Raw genomic sequence first — 13947 nt, 5'->3', positions numbered from 1 at the left:
CTGGACCCAAACATTGACCTATGGCCTGTCTCTGGACCCCATCCGAGGTTTTGCCCCACGGCGCTCGCCATATGCGATACGCGCACACTCCGTCAGTTGTATACATGTTCAGTCATTCATGTGCCCACCCCTTACATTTTTCAATTAAGATTGACGCCCCTGCAATTTTGCAGTGCGTCGAATTCATGGCAAACCTCGATAACCTCAGTTCATCTAAAAGACCTATTAACAGTTTTTTTTTTTTTTTCCACCAGCCATTACAATATACAAATTTATTTCGTGTAAAAACCATTACCATGTTCTGTTTCAGTCGCAAACGTATGATTTTTTCTTGGTTTATTTTTTTTGGTTTTATGAGTTATTTCCTCGGTCCTGCTTTGATAGAAGAGCCATGATTTGTTCCATCTACTGTTCTCTCACGCGTGTATCTGATATCAACAGACTGACCAACTCAACACATAATGCTACTTTACAATGCAATTACGCTGCGATGTTGGGGAAAGGTTTCCACGTAACGAAGGATCGTCCGTATTGCTCCCGCGTGGACTTACCTAGTTTCCTATATTAGGGTAATATACCACAACAAACCCCCCCCCCCCAAAAAAAAAAAAAAAGCTTTGGTCTTTGCTGCCTATTATTTAGCGAAAAAAGAAAAATGATCGTCTTGAAAACTGTATTATTGTTGTGTCTGATTTATAAACTAGAAGTGTTTACTCCCTGCTTTGTATCCCCAAATAAGCTCATTATTGAATGAACCATGGTTAAAACATAACATTTGATGTATTTATTTACGATAAAGTTGATGTAGTACAGCATTCCTACAAAATCTGATCGACAGAGTTTGATACATGAAATATGGTTTGAGGACAGCGAGCAGGGAGGAGATCAAAACTTACGTTTTCAATACATGTAGGAAAAAAGTATCTGAAGCACAATTTACAGACTGACAACAACATTTTCTCCTCACTTCATGTTGATGTCATCAATGATGTAACAGCACGGTCATGAGAAGTAACAGTCTCCCGTTGCCTAACATTGTGCCAAACTACATTATGACATATAGATCACATCATATTATAAACATTTATTAACAAATGTCATTCCAACATGCAAAAACAGGGAAAGTGCGGCCTGAATGCTGAACAATGCACGTGTCACTGAGTAAGCGGTCTCTCCTACCCATGGATATATCAAATTGTATATTTGTAACGTCGTGTTCACGTATGTTGATGTGTGTGGTATAAATCGACAAACCATCGGCAAAGCATGAAATATGACTTAAACGGAAAAAGAGGTAGTTTAAGTTCAAAGAGAAATATCAACGTTGAGGAAAACAAAACCTGTTCACACGAATAGAAATGATGATATATCTTCTTTATATGTTTCTAAGCTTTAGCGACATGATGTATTTACTGTAAAACTGTTACCTGTAGTTCATTATGATTATGTTACAAATAAAATACTACAGGAGTTTTGTTCAATATTTAAGGTAGGTTAACTATTGAAAATCTAAATCATCAATAACCAGTGCTATATGTATTTAAAATCAGGTAAATATATCTGGTTCATTTGTATTTACAGCTGAAAAAAAGTACTCCCCACAACGTTTAATGTACAGTTTAAGGGGACATTTCTGAAAAGAAATTATGTGAAGTATTTTAAGATTTTGACTTGGTGAACCAAGGAGCTGCCATTTAGCAGTATGTTATTGCCAGGCATTTAAAACTGCTACTGCCCCTTTTAGTGCATAATGGTGAAACATATACAATACACAGGAAGCATAGGGGCACATTCAACCCCAGACCCCGATTTATTTTTCTTAAAATTTATAACACAATACCAGACATACCAGACCAGACCATATGTCATGATGTGGTTGGTCTCTAGCAATAACTGCATCAGAGGTCACCAACCAATTGATATGTATGAACGTAAAGTCATACTACTCACTGGCAAATTAAGGCACGGATAGAGGTCCCTTAACTGAAATACACATTTCTAAAAAGGGTTAGGGAAAAAGGTCGCCCCTCACAGAACTCGGGTTACCCTTGGCATCAACATATTTTACCATATAATATTTTAAGTCAACCAGTAAGTAATTACAATGTACGTGATTGTTTCTTACGTTTACTTATATTATGTAAAGGGAATAGTGTTTGTTCATAACAATTGCTAAAAGATGTGTGATTTCACTTTTTGTTTCGTTACGAATTGTAACATTTTTAGGAAAATTGATCTCTATGAGTTATAATCAATTAAATGGTGAGTAAAACAATCAATCAAGTTCAACATCATCATTACAAATACAAGTGTAATGCCAATTGGTGTGTACCAGGACGAGTACAAACTAATTGGCAAGAGTACTTGTACTTCATATTGTATACTGTTGTATATCTTAGAGTTTGAGTGCAAGTATACATTCACGAGGACGAATACGTATATATGCTAGAATTGGAGTACCATCGCGAACTTACTACACGTTTGGCTTATACGACCGTTTAACAGAGAGATATGTGCATTAAACAGGGGTGTCGTGGTCGAACGCAGGGAGACAATTACTCCCTAGTTTAGTGAAAAGGGTTCTCAATGAAAAATGACAAAATTAGACAGTTGAAGTTTTGATCATCGACACAGTTTGTTAACATATAGTATGTTGTACACAGGGAATAGTAAGTATGCACATGTTGTGGTTTTCAAAATGATGTAATACATTAGCGGGAGTTAGCTGTTGTGAAATCACGACAGAAGACCTGTGTATTGATGTGCAGACAGAAAGCAACACATATATTATACATAAAATTACATCGAAATTATACTGTGAAGGTGAACTTTAGCATTACTATAACTCTTTCATTTTGTCAAGACACCGTATAATACGTATTCTTCGATATTGTGACAAAGACTTTATAGAATGTACGTTCTTTCATTTGTATACTTTCTTCATTTGCTGTATATGAATAGGTCAGTGCTCGTATACACTCAAACACATTCAGGCGACGAATATATTGTATTAAAGACTCAAGTCTAGTTTAACGGAAGCTTGGCGCTCATTCTGCAATGATACCAATAGTATTACTTATAGTAATGGCCCTAGTTGTCAACACTAGCAGTCGGCGGCGAACAGACTCAAATTTCTAAGTGTCGGTCCTAATTTTAATGTTTATGAGCTGAAGCATAATTTTTAGCGCATTTTCGAATATGAAAGAAATGTAGCTTACAGTACTGATAAACGGACCTTATTCAACAAATTGAACTTCTGTACTTACCTATAACCTTTGAAATCTACATATTGCAGGATAATGAAAAATTCTGAAAAATGCTACTCCACCAGCCACTCAACGAATGGTCTTACATTATTTACCAAATAATGATACTTTGATATATTTTGGTTTGCTACAAATAACTTAGTACTATAGAATGACACCACTTTGATATTGTACATCTTAACAATAGGTAAGACTTTAAATTGCATGCACAAAATCTTTGTTCCATACAGCAGAAAAGATAGAGATGTGATTTGTCATGGGAATAAGAAAATCTTTGTAAAAATTATTTCCTTACTATGTTTACCTCTGCAAAATTTTATTAATATTAATTGCATCGAATGTTCTATGTATTAAAATAAATGAAAATACTTCGAAAACTTAAGTATTTTACTGAACCACCAACATGTTTGGAAATGAACAAGTGCTTGAATTATGACGTATGAATGCTTGATGATGTTTCTCTTGTTACTTTGAGTGGCATAAGCAGATTTGAGTTGGGGGAGATAGTGGGGGCAGGTTAAGTACCAATGCATCAATCACTGTTTATACTAGAAATAACACCATCCCTCTATTCATCTTTAAAATCTGAACAGCTCACACATAACAATGAGGAATTTTTGCAATTAAATTATGCAACCGGCTCACCCGAACTATTCCAGTGCAATTTGACCTGTCAAGTGTCAATATTGAAAATGGGTGGACAAACTGAACTCAAACTATGATAAATTTGTTATCTAAGATAATGTGATATCCATTAATACCATGACGGGTAAACAAAAGGTGATGATTGCTCAGTCTTCTGGTTCAAAAAGTTCTCAAAAAGTCCCAGGTGTTGTATCATTCTATTTCTCATGTATAATTGAGTTCAAGCATTTTAAAACATATGTCAACTGTCTGCAGAAGTCATTGGCAAGGTAGCCCCCTTTTTTCAACTCTACTAAACACCTGCTCTGGTTGCTCTCTTGGTCCTCATGTCAAAACGAAAGGCTGTGGCTGTTGAACTTTTTCAAGGACAGATGGTATGTTTGTGCCAATCTATTGAAAAGATAAATGAGACATTACACATTTTTGTTTTCAAATTGCAACATTCTGACATACAAGGATACAACCATACATTGCCACAATTTTGAAATTTTGCAACCAGCTCCTCCTCCTCATCATCATCACCATCATCACCAACACCACCATCATCACCAACACTACCATCATCATCATCACCACCACCACCATCTTCACTATCATCATCACCACCACCATCACCAACACCATGCATCATTATCATTGTGATTCTCAATCATTTCATAACCGTTAGGTCATTCTCTTTGAGAAACATATATGATTTTAAGAATGTGAGGCAACCTTCGTTAACTTAAAATACTAAATATAGAAGAGTCATAAAAGAAAGAGAAAAAGCAGATTTGCATGATTTTGAAGCTCAGTAAAATTGCAATCAACCTAACAGGTACCCAAAGGAAAGGCTAGAAAAGGACTAGCAAAACACTCATACCATACTCTTATGGCCCAATTAATGTTGATATATAATGTGTAGCCTACAACGTGGCATTATTCACTCTTCTTAAGTCTTACAGCAAGTAAGCTTTTGGCACTTTAGTTCGGGTTCCTGTTCGTCAAGAATAGCACATGTATTGAGTAAAACTCTTACCATGCCATCTGTTGTTTATTTTCTGAGAGAATATCTCCCACAGAACTCTTCTTATTGTCTCTGATATTAAAGGCTCTGTGATACTCCAGTCTTCAGACACATTACCATCGCTGAAATAACACACTCCTCTGCATCATCTGTGAAGAACAATCATTGATATTGTTTTAAGCAACAAAAGTCAATAGATGCAAAAACTACATGAATGATTGAATGGATGGATGGATGTATGGATGAAAGAATAAATAAATAAATAAATTTTAATTTACCTGATGTCAATTCCAAATCTGTTGTGTCAACCAGCTTTGAAGGTTTATGAGGGTCGCGAACAGACTTCTTTGTCTTAATTTTGGTCCTTTTTCCTCACATATTGCAGTCGGTTTTCTGAGTAGCCTGTTGCTTCATGGCGACCTGTGCCAGCACAAAACTAGACTTCCTGAAATTTAGCAAAGACAACATATGATAGCAAAATGTTAATTCTCTAAAAATTCATTGTAGTAATACCTCCATGAAACTTCATTTCTGCAATTTTTATTTTTTTTATCTGCAGACCTCATGCAATTAAGAGCCTATTTGTATCACAAGCTTTCTGTACAGCACCCACTTTTGCACACAGTATGGTATATGAACACAATATGAAAAGACCTGTATTTGGCCAATTTTCCCTTACCTTAATTTGCATTTTAAAACATATTGCCATAAATGAGGTTTACATAACGTTTCAATATGGATCTCAGATCCTTATGATCTATTTCCATGAACAGTTAACAGTATAATGAATTCAAAGAAGTTTCTGCATACCATTTAGTGTGTTATTTTGCCCCTCTTTTTGCCATTACTAGGCAAGACCATAAGCAACTTTATGCTAAGGTGCATCGGTATAAGCATTAACAAAAAGCGGCATACCTGCTCGGTATAACCGGGTATACCTGAAATATTCGCGGAACCGCTACTTCAAGCGTCGACTGTACTATTACACAATACCATGAGCCTATGGACACTAGCCTACAAATGTATTTGTATTATGTATTGTATTAAATGTATATGTATTAATGACGACATTACCATCTCTGTTTTTTTCTTTTGCAGAAACTTATTTATATATTGATTAAAAGAAAGTACGAAAAATCAGTGTTGTTTTCATTTCAACGCAAAAGTACAGTTCAGTACACTCCACTACTGGGCCCAGTCCAATCACAACACTACAGTAGCATATAGGCCTATGCCTTATTTGTAAATGATCACCTTATATAGAACATATAAGGGAAAGACTGATTCCCACTGTGGGCAAGTCTTACATTACCTAAATCTAAATTACCAGGAACCCTTATTAGACCTTGCCTGCCTTACTTATGTCATTTAATTCATTTGGTTATCGAAAAATTACAATCCACTTTGTGGTGAAGTAGCAACTGAACATTAGAACCCACCATACAGTAATACTGTTTGCCCTGTAGCACCATAGAGGCTTCACAATAGTACTGCATACTGTTGTGTGTAGGCATGTACAGTACTGTAGTATACTGTACAGTACAGTCTGAAGCGTTTATAGTTTTCACACCACACGCTACACACTATAGTGTACACTGTATAACGCTAGGCCAGACTAAACCCGTGACGGATTGAGCATAGCTTCTTCAAAGCACTAACTTTATTTATGATTAACACAACAAACGAAATGGAAAGTGCCTAATAACTCACCTTTGAAATTCTTGACGTACTTCTTCGATCCCCATTGAAGTAATTTTGCTTCTGCGAGATCCATAAGAGCATTTCGTGAGTGCAAAGTTTCGAAAAGATGGCGTATGTGTTCGAATAGCGTTCGTTCGAGAGCTGCAGCACGATCAAAGCTTTTGTCACATGATGTACATCAGCCAATAGCATCAAGCGCTACGTTCTGATCAGGAACGGTACAGTGAAATGATACCATGCCTAATGAAATTGAATCGGGAATGGTTGAATTTTATCCGGGAATGGATTAAACTTATCCTGAAAAGGATGAAACTATTTTTATCAGGAATCCGGGTAACAAAAGTGACCCGGAAAAATTAAGAGTGTATTGTTGGATTGTGTCATCTCAAACGGGATCCGATCTATTTTGAATGGTACCTCCGCTAAGTGCGATAATGACGTCACATCATCGTTCGTACCTTAAAAAAAACATGTTACTTAAGAGAGTTATTCAATTATAGATTTATCTTGACATGGTATGGCAATTTACCTAAGAGATGGTGCGTTGTGGTATATTAATATTCTCTTCTTTCTAGAATTACATTTACATGTCATGGATTATTCTTCTAAGGTTTTAATTGCTCGTACCAGACTAAATAATTGAACAGAATACGGTAGGTATATGGACGATCATAGAATATTTTATAATATTGTTCTGAATATGTTTCCAGAAAGAAAACGTTTTAGAGTAGACTCAATTCTTGTAATCTTATTGTAAAGTATATATGTCATTTATATATTTCAATCTCACTTAAGTGTGCATTATTACTATACATGACCATATGCTTAGTTTTATCATAATTCTTGACAGCTTATTAACAGCGAACATTATTTCAATGTTGTCAATTCTAGACAAAATAATGTTTTGGCGATGGTACGCCAATATTCTCTAAACGATAATAATATTGTAACGAACACTGAAAGTTATGATTAAAACGGGAATCTAGCCATAACGTTCTCTCCGCTTTTCCAGTGTCTAAAATATCTCAGTCACTTTCCTATAACTAATTTAAAATATATTCTATTTCTACAGAAAACAACAGCTCCTTGTGAATTTGAAGACATAATAAAAAGGTAAATGATAGATATAACAGTGGATCCATTGGTACAACAGTAATGTACAGTCGCTAGAAAAAAAAAACAACAACAACAAACTAAAATGACCTACTGTAATGCTTGCTTTGGCATATTATCAGTTACCATCATTGTTTTTCATTTCTGCCTCCATGTGAAAGAACTAACATCAAAGTACAGATGGTGATAAAATAATGATTGAAGCTGATATAAAACATTTTACCATTTTTCTACTTGTTCAATGTGGATATTACTCCGCCTGGGATTCAGTGTGCTAAACTGGCTTCTTTTCCAGTTCAAAGTCTAAACAGTCATGATATAGACATTTGCAAGTGCCGTGACAGGTCAGGACCTCAATATCAAATGGTGAATAAGATATGTCAATTGAAAACTTCTATGTATCAGAGGGTTTTGAAAGTGACGAATTTAGTGTATAAGTCAGTGGTACGATTAATTGTGGTACGACACCTATAATATAGTTCATGGACTTGGGTATACCACCGAATATTCAAGATAACTAAAAGTAGATGTTTTCAAGAGATGTGCATTAGTATTTCGTAGAGAGAAATGTCAAATTTGCGTAGAATATGATGGACAATCTTGTCGAAAGCCTTAAAGAGGTCAAAGAAAACACCGAGAGTAGTTTCTTGAAACTATGTTTAGTAGCGTATATCTTGTTAATTGTGTTAGTCTACTAAATTCAGTGACGAGATCCACATTCTTATTGAACTCTTAATGTAATGTTACAAAACTTAATCATCAAGCGTTAAACTGTTTCCTGTAACTCCTGGAACATTTTTTGTTTTAGTATTGTAATAGGAATTAGGAGAGCTATTCCATTTGAAAAGCATAAATGTTTTCTCTATGGTTTATATTGTCATCAATTGATATGATACTATCATCACATATATCGTAAGCAACATCGATATTAGCCTCATTGGAAACATTGGCCCCTTATGTGAATGGAGTTTAATCAATATATTGGCATATTGAAATAGCTTTCCGTAGAAATTTCGATTGAGAGATTTCCCTTTGCCGTAATTACACATTTTATAATAGCCATTGCTGTTGAGCCATTTCTAAAGTAATATGAGTGTTGCAAAATATATGAACAAGTCGAATGTTACTGCTAACTTCATATTTCTAGTGAACATTTTTGCGTTTGAATTCACGCCATTTGTTGCAAAATGTCCAAAGTAATAAGAGCATTTCCAAATTAATATAAACATGTCGATACTAGTATAAGTATGGTCATAAATATTGGAACATGTCACAGTAATATAAGTGTCGAAAATGTATACAGGAATGTCCAAAATAATAAGAGCGTCGATAAAACAAAAGTATCGAGTGTAACTGCTTACTTCAACATTATAATGAACATTTAGGTGTTTGAAGTTACGCAATATATTCCAAATATAGAAAACGGAAAGTAAGACGATGTACAGTGCAATCACTACCGTTTTAATGTAACTGTTTTTATTTTAATGATATATCGGTCAAAAAACGATTTATTTTCGAGTTAATATTAGTTTAGTTGTTTCGTAGCGCGAGTGTTCGACAGGCCCCAAGGTGCTGTGACTATCAGTGAGTTACGAAGAACCATTGTGTCCAACACGCGGCTGCATCGCTGATCTGTTGGGCGGGTTCTTCCCATGTTTCCATCTTGGAAAGGGGAGAGTAGAGATTTGACGTGGGATACCGCTAGCCTAGGCATATAATTACTATAAAAAATAATGGGCTAGTGTCATACTTCATTCTTGTTAAGCAGCAAGCCTGGTAACAGTAATTAAGTGTCACAAATCTCTGTTAAAAAAGTTACATAAGTATGGTAGTTCAATTTCACTGTCAACGTAGGCATGTGTACTATATAACTATTTTACTAGTGAACCGTATATACTTTTTTTTAAGGAAAAGTCTCCCAGGAAAGAACCTGGGCACGAAGACCAAACTACCAAACGACTGATTCGCTCTCAGCCCCAGTCCCCTTGCATCGGGACTGTGACTGTGTGATCATCGTCGGGATATATGTATATGATAACTATATACTAGTTAGAAAGTTGTTAGCGCATGTGCATGTTGTACGTACTTTCGTACGTAAACTTCTTTGCCTACGCATCAATATATGAATATTTACAACACGTTTAGGCAGGGCGAAACCACGCACATTACGAAGGGATGTTAAAACGAAAAATATTAGGTGATAGTCTGGTATTTACATATCATGAATTATTTGCTTCACAAAAACAGAAGATTTGTGCATTAATATAATGTCACAATGATAACCATGGAGTCAGTTGTTACAGAACTGTAAGGGCATCAATAATATTTACTTTTATTGTTGCTCTCCATATACTCCCTAAAGTCTAATTTCTCCTGATTTGATGTAACCTCATGCCTATATTATACCAGGATATGTCACTAGCACATGCTCGCCTAGAGTAGAATTTTATTTTTTTAAGAAGTCGGATTTTTAAATATGCATATTATTCGCGTATTATTGAGAAGTTACGATTGGAGGTTTGCATAACTGAACTACTGTGAAAACCACACGTCTAATGTATCCTAACATATATAGCGCTCGTAACGTTACGCCTATATATTACAACCCGCCCAACACTAACACTCAGTTAGTAACAGTAGCAATATTAGTTACTGTCCGTACACAGTATCAAATATTACTGATTGACCAGAAATGTTGAGCAAGCTAAAGCAGTAAACAGGTTGAAATTACTAGCTATATTTCTTGGGGGCTTCTTCTTCTTCCTTCCCTTCACCATGGTCGCTACCCTTTGAGAACAAACAGCCCATTACTGATCTTTCCTTACTGTTTTGCTGTAATAAATAGTCAAAGAACACAGACCTAACACCAGCATTAGGCGGTATCAAAGCGTCTCTGTGCACCAAGGACTACGGGAATTTGTGGATGACGTAAGCGCTAGAAATTAAATGGGAATTCCCCTGCGCGTAGCACTTTTGACTTTACTGCTATAATTTTGTTCCTGCTGTTGCACTTAATATGAGAAAGGCATATTGGAAACAGCTTGAATAACCGCATGTATCTGACCCGTATGTAAGGCAACTCCAGTGATAAAAAGGTGAGGACAGGTGCTTTTTTGTCCAAAACGATTGGAGTACTTCTCTGGGTCTATGTCGATGTTACCATGCATGATATTGTATACAGTAATTAGGTCCTGCCTCGTATGGCGTTGTACCAGTGTTGTCAAATGTACAAAGACACAGTCTTTCTTAATTCACATTCTAGATGTTTCACCTTATACACTGGCTTTGTCATATATCCTTCGTCTCCAAGCATCCACCAGAATAATGTCTTTCTTAAGATATGGTTCCATGTTGGGATACAATAAGCTATGTGAGGTCTTACAAGTTGTATAAGTTTATAACCGGTTTAATATCAAAGTTGCTGAACTAAATTTCCTTTTATCATTTGCATAACTTTATTTGGCCTTCTTAATTGCTTCTTCACAATGTTAAAGGGTGTGAAGACTCGCGCACAAAGAAACGTATCATGCCGGTAATCTAACCTAGTTTCGAATGCGGTGTAACAGAAGTGTTAGACACCACCATCGATCCCAGAAAATACACACACAGCTTGCTACCATCGGTAATTAGACACAAGTGTACAGTCAAATGTCAGTCAGTACATACAGCTGCGGTCAATACCCACAACATACTGCACAAACGATACAGCGATGGACATCTCAGGTCCAGCTAAAGATAACAAGGTATCATGTTTCATTACTGTCTACATTTTGGAGCGAGTCTTCAATGCCTTTAACTCTTGAGTGATTTGTGAATCTTAACTCCCAGATCTTTGTCTTCTTCCTTACACTTTTTAGTATTCTTTTGTAACAGTGTTGATCTATCTCCCCCCCCCCCCCCCATAAAATTTAACTATCAAGTACGTGCTATAATAGAGGGCGCGCGACAATATCTAGACGTTATCGCTCTCTCCTACTTTACAGGTATGTTGATGTATATTTATGGTCATTTAACAAACAATAAACTAATCATTAAACGTAAAACATGTTGCTATACTAACTAATGGTAAATCAAACCTAGAGTCAATGCCTCTCAACGGTAGTTAATACCAGGATAGAAGTAATTCGTCGCTATTAGCAGACCTAATGTTATAAGTGTGTATGTTAGTATGGTCCAGGAGGCGACGATCGCCTGCACATATAGCCACTAAAAGGTTGTTTTCAGGGGCGGATCCAGGGGGGGGCCCGGGGGGCCCGGGCCCCCCCTTTTTGAAAATCCTGATTTTTTTTTTTTTTTTTTTTTTTTTTTTTTTTTTTTTTTACCGCGTTCGAGGGAAAGTGCCCCATGCGTGATCAGTGGCGTAGCTACGGGGGGCCTGAAATTGCAGACAGGAGATCCATATTTTCAGGCTAGGTACATGCTGCTTAGAATACTCGGGAAGTGCCGTTTCCGGCCATCTGGGGGGTTTGTAAAGCCAAAACTTTTCTTGTACGCTCCGCGCCAACCGATGATGGCGCTCCGCTTAGATAGTCTTACGTTCAGGCGCGGGTGGCCCAGTCAGACCCCCCCCCTGTCACAAATCCTGCATCCGCCCCTGATATGTCATTGAATATTTCACAAAACAATTTTTATGTCCACGAAACTGTCGAAACATGATTTTCACTACTGGTATAGAGATATAAAATATTGGGAATTCTGAATTTCCTGCAAACATGCGGCTGTGCCTGTTCAATACTCACTACTGTATCGCCTTAAAAAATGATGAGTGGAAATAGTTTCTCCAGGACCGTATCGTATCGTGGGTATCGAGTGCGTCTGATATACGAACGTACGTAGTACGTACGTACGTACGTCTATGATGATATGCACTGTACTGTACTGATAAAAACATAGGTGAATTTCACTCCATGCATGGGAGTGATCACTGAGCACATTCCGGTATAAGAGTGAATTTCCACTCCATTGGAGTAAATCTTAACTCCTAATAGAGTTATATTCACTCATATTAGGAGTGAGGGTTAACTCCAATAGAGTTAAATTTTACTCTTAATTTGAAGTGCGCCGAGTGATCACTCCAATGGAATGAAATCCACTCATTTGTTTTTAGAGTGTTGCTAGATATATGAAGAAGAAATTTACATACCAATACATGTTATCGGTCATCGATTGGCACAAAAAGCCAGATTCTGATGACAGCTGCCTCAAGAAACCCAATAAATGGCCTAATAAGCACCGAGCGATCAATGTGGACCATTACCGAAACATCGATGCGTGTTAGTCTTCCACCCCTTCCTCTAATGCTATTTAAGTCCACATGTGAGCATATCCTGCAAATCTACCGGTAGCCCACAGGGGTTTGAGTTGGGAGAAAGGCCTTGACAGCTTGAAACGACAAATGATGCCAACTTCCCCCAAGTTAAAAGTCTGGCTGAGTTGGCAAGGCCAGTCAGCATGAAAGAGAAAAAACTTTTTTTGCATTTCTGTCACCAAAGTTGCACATCTTTTTGGTTGCTACTTTGCCTCACAGGTGCCATCTCCTGCGATCTGGGGAGTGCTGAAATCTCAAATTTTCTCTGTACGCTCCGCGCCAACCAAGGTGGCGCTCCGCTTAGATAGTAAACTCCGCCCCCCCCACAAGAAAGAACAGCCCCCCATGCCCCCCCCACTCAAAAAATCCTAGCTACGCCACTGTGCGTGTAATTTTTTGTAAAATAAATTTGCAAAAAGAGTGCACCATCATTCTGATAAAGTGAAGGTGATTGCACCGAGGACCTCCATATTTTGTGAAATTTTCCCAAAGGGGAGGGGGGCATCCACTCCCCTTAGACCCCTCCCCCAGGACGACGATTAGGCATTTCCCATCTGGGCCCCCCCTTCGGCGAAATCCTGGATCCGCCACTGGTTTTGTTTGTTATTTCATTATTAATTCAGCCTTTTCATTAGTTATTCTTATGATAATCCAGTGCTAGAGGGCTTCGAGGTTAATTTATGACATGTGTGTTTTACCAGGATGCAAAATTACGAATGATTACAATCACTATAAAAGTCAATACCAAAGGTTGTGGATGAATATGGATGTACGTACGGTTGATATACATTGTTCTACACTTGCGCAGACCGTATTAACCAGGAGAGCGCCCTTATTATTGTGTACTGATGAATTCCTCATTCAGGGACTCTCTGAACAGTTGTGTCATTAGTTTGTATTGTTTGGGT

The 13947-nt window shown here is 37.1% G+C and overlaps 1 long non-coding RNA gene across 1 annotated transcript; it reads right to left on the bottom strand.

Annotated features, from left to right (window-relative positions):
• Positions 1-3275: 3275 nt before the first annotated feature.
• Positions 3276-6988, bottom strand: LOC139983558 (uncharacterized). Its single transcript, XR_011798740.1, has 4 exons — positions 6628-6988; positions 5196-5362; positions 4930-5066; positions 3276-4301 (listed from the first exon to the last, which is right to left on the bottom strand). It is a non-coding gene; the product is annotated as an uncharacterized lncRNA (long non-coding RNA).
• Positions 6989-13947: the final 6959 nt, after the last annotated feature.

The sequence above is a fragment of the Apostichopus japonicus genome, chromosome 16 (genome assembly GCF_037975245.1).
Source record: "Apostichopus japonicus isolate 1M-3 chromosome 16, ASM3797524v1, whole genome shotgun sequence".
In the NCBI taxonomy this organism is placed as follows: Eukaryota; Metazoa; Echinodermata; class Holothuroidea; order Aspidochirotida; family Stichopodidae; genus Apostichopus; species Apostichopus japonicus.
Note: the sequence above shows the minus strand (reverse complement) of the source record. Positions and strands in the feature narration are given on the sequence as shown.